Genomic DNA, 4,146 nt, shown 5'->3' with positions numbered 1-4,146 from the left:
AAAAAAACATAAATAAAACAAAATTTCTAAAATTGTATTCCTTTAATTTTAGCCATAATTTTTTTTATTCTAATCATGTACATGCAAGTTTATACAAAATAAAATTGCTCCAACCAAGTTTGCCGTTAAAATATTCATTCGATTTCCGTACTAAAATGCTCTTAACTTTATAACGAAAAATCTATACCAGTGGTTCTCAAGTGTGGCCACCAGCGACTTATAGTAAATAATACTAATATAAAAAAAATTTAATATATTTAAAATAAAAATTGTAAAATTCAAACCTCAAAATTATTTTCCACGCGAATATGATCTGTAGTTTGTTCTCGATAGAATGCAAAAAAATAAGAATTGACTTGCAATTTACAAAATAAATGTGAATTTATTGAAAATTTGTTGTACCAGACTTCATTGACGAATCGTGCAAACGCAATTAATATTTATAATGCAATTAAGGCGGATTTAATTTAAAGTTAAACGTGTCAATGCACATTTTGTGTGCTGTAACTGTTGATGGAGCGGCGGTGAAGAGTGAAAGAAGAGAGATATTACATAAATTTATTTAATGAAGACTATGAAAACTAAATATTTCGTATGCATTGCATTGTGCATCAAGAAGTGCCAGTTATAAAATATGTTATTAAATGCATGGAAGAAGTGGAGGTAACTGTGAAAAAAGTATTGAATGCCAGCAGTACATTTTCGAACATTTTTAGTTCTACATATATGTGAAATCAACTGTGAAAAACACAATATATTGCTCAATTACAATCACATTAGATGGCTAAATTTTGATAATAGTGTTCAACGTCTTTGTGAATTAAATAATTATGTTATATCTGCTTTGGACGTAAATCATAAAGATGTAAGTGAAAAGCTTCAAAGTAATTATATAAAAGGTCGATTTTATTCCTAAAGGATTTTTTGACACAGATTAGTTCAATTAATAAACAACCACAAAAAAGTAACAACAATAATAGAAACCATGCTCGTGATTGACAAACTAAAAAATATAGCGAAAAGCCTTGTGACAGAAGTTAAAAATGACAATTTTTCAATTTTATCTTCTGTTAGTGATTTCATAGATAAGATGACCGACACAACTTCAAAATTGAAATTCAAAACTTAAAATAATAGTGTCTTAAATCTCTGAATCTGGAACTTGATAAAAGAATTGAATAATTGAATTTTTTAAAAACTTTTTCTATCGTATTTCCCCCTTTTATTATGATGACAAATAAAAATTTCGTATTACTACAAAATAGATCATTCTCAGTATTAAGATTAATTAACTGGGCTAACATAAAATATGCATTATTATAAATTAGTCATGATCAAGTACTTAATAACAATTTTAATAATATTCGGTTCAAAAATTTTGGTCGGAAATAAATCAATATAAAGAATTGCAAATTATCATCGGGCAAAAATGATATTTATTGTATTTAAAATAAGTGATAGAGATCATCAAACAAATTTAATAGCATTTTATTACGTTTGGACGGCTATTTTTTTACAAATAAAAAAATACATAGAGAAAGTAGATATTCATCACTAAAATGACCAGACAATAGTCCCGACTTACAACCTATCGAATATTTATAGGCCTATTATAAAGCAAAGGAAATAAAAACAACACCCTGGGGCAAATTATGAGTTAAAAAAACTGTTGAAAATGTATGGTTTGAAGAAATTTTGGACGACATACTAAAAAAAGTCGTATTGTCCGTGCCGGAAGGTATCGATCCCGTCACAAAAGTAAGACGATTGTCTAGTAATTTTTATATTACTATTTATTGTTGTCATATGTCCATTGCCTATGTATTTTAATTCATAGAAAAATATATACTGTAATATTATTTTAGCTAGAGACATTTGAAATACATATAAGAAAAATGCCCTATTGTGCATGTTTTTTTTAAATTCGTATCTCGCCTTAATTTAAAAATATAAATAATCTTTTTTAATCGTTTAACATGTTAAATAGTTGGAATCAAATAATAAAACCAAAAAAACTTGTGTATAGCTTCATGTAATAAAAAAAAATCGAAAACATCGAACAATTGAAAGTGATGCGATTTCTCTGCACTTAGAAAAAACAAAATTTTATTCTCATTTTTGTAGAACATTTATATATTACATACATACATATGTATGTTTATATGCGTACATGTACATATTATGCTCAATTAAATAAAACTAATAAATTTGGTAGTTTGAAACTATATCTTAGCAAAAACAAAAATATAAAATGTTTGCTCACGCATACAAAAAACAACTGCAAATTTTTGGCTACGAAAATGAATAAGATGTCAAAGGTTATTTCCGGGAATATAAATTTTAGTTTTCGTGTAAATCTATTTTGATAGCTTTGGATAAAAAAAACTGATGCTAACATAAACTTGCGAAAATCTCAAGGATAAAATGCCAATATGCATACAGAATGTATTCAAATTAAATTACCTGAGCAGTCTAATTTTGCATAGCAGACATTTTTGCACATCGCCAAATTTTTTGAAATATCATTCGTCTATAATATTGTATATGGATACTGTAAATAACTAAAAATACAAAATTTAAAAAAAAAAATAAATGTTAAATTTGTTTTGAAGTATATACTGTACACGGAGATGACCGATCAAAATAAAATATAAAAACAATTTGAACGTCAATAAATTTAAATTCAATAGAAAAAATCATTGATAATGCACACTTATACTATACTAGTTTTATGCCCGTTGAAATTTCAACGGGTGCTTTCGGATTGATACATGATTTAAAATCGAGTTACAATATGAATAGTAATAACACTGTTCGACAAATGACGACTTTTTTTTTGGTTCAGTGACGAGATATGACTTTTCTTATAGAATTATGCCCAGTGAACACGAATCTGGTAATAAAAAATGTTGATTGGCTCGAGATCCGGAGATATATGTGTTTTATAAATCGCGCGATTTTTCTATATCTTGGTGTTGTTCGGTCGATGTCTCAAAATCTGTCAATTTCCTGTTCAAAATGAGTATTGGAATCTATAGTCGGGTATTTTATATTGAGTATTTTCAATTGAAACATGTTTATTAAGATAGTGTTCTGACCACACTATTTGTTGTTTTCGTTTAAAAGGGTTAATTGGAAGTGTGCTGAACTTTAAATCGGTAAAATTGCGAGCAAAAATCTCGTACTAGTTAGTGTTTACTCGTATTTACACGAATCTAAATTGAATTAATAGGGATAATATATTAAATTATCTTTATATGAGAATTAAATAAAATTCTACTTATAAAAATCATATTTCGACTATTCTTGTGAATTAATAACAAAAATTATATTGATAACTGCCTTACCTCGATAAAATACAAAAAAAAATTCAATTAATGTTTAAAAAAAAAAGGCGAAATGAAGAATCAACTTTGGCGTGGTGTTTGAGACCGTTAAGCCCAGTTTAGACCTATATGAGGCTATTGTGAGATCACGGGTTCGACACCGCCGCAAGTCTCGACGAAATTAATTTATACAAAGTTAAGGCTTTTTATCGATTCATTGTGTTACGCTAGCGTTAGGATACACACACACACAAACGCGCGCGCGTGCGCACGCACACAAACACACACACACACACATATACACACACACACACACACACACACACACACACACACACACACACACGAACGGACGCACGCACACACACATATTGGGCTGCGCCCCATGCGGGGACTTCGAAAAAAATCGAATCGGCGCCTATGAATTGAAAAAAAAAAATAGAATCATTTTTTCGATGATGTCACGGATCTACGAATGAACGAACAAGCAAAGATATATATGTAAATACATACATATATGCAAAGTCTCTTTCCAAATTATATATTGGATAAAAATAAAGCGTTTATTAATTCTAAAAATAATTATACATAATCGCAATATTTTATTTTTTATTTAATTTACACCAAGAAGGCCCAACAGGTAAACCCAATGCGCCTTCCTGGCCAAAGACAATTATATAAACATATATGTACACCATCCATATATACACAAATACTTACACGTATACACAAATACACATACATACATACATAAATATAAAAATACATATATATATATATATATATATATATATATATATATATATATATATATATATAT

The 4,146-nt window shown here is 28.3% G+C and overlaps 1 protein-coding gene across 1 annotated transcript in view; it reads right to left on the bottom strand.

Annotated features, from left to right (window-relative positions):
• Window positions 1–4,146, bottom strand: part of crm (cramped chromatin regulator) — a 36,865-nt gene that overhangs the window by 17,863 nt on the left and 14,856 nt on the right. The window lies entirely within an intron of this gene.

The sequence above is a fragment of the Arctopsyche grandis genome, chromosome 8 (genome assembly GCF_051622035.1).
Source record: "Arctopsyche grandis isolate Sample6627 chromosome 8, ASM5162203v2, whole genome shotgun sequence".
NCBI lineage: Eukaryota > Metazoa > Arthropoda > Insecta > Trichoptera > Hydropsychidae > Arctopsyche > Arctopsyche grandis.
The sequence above is the reverse complement of the archived record's forward strand: the minus strand, read 5'-3'. Positions and strand labels throughout refer to the sequence as shown.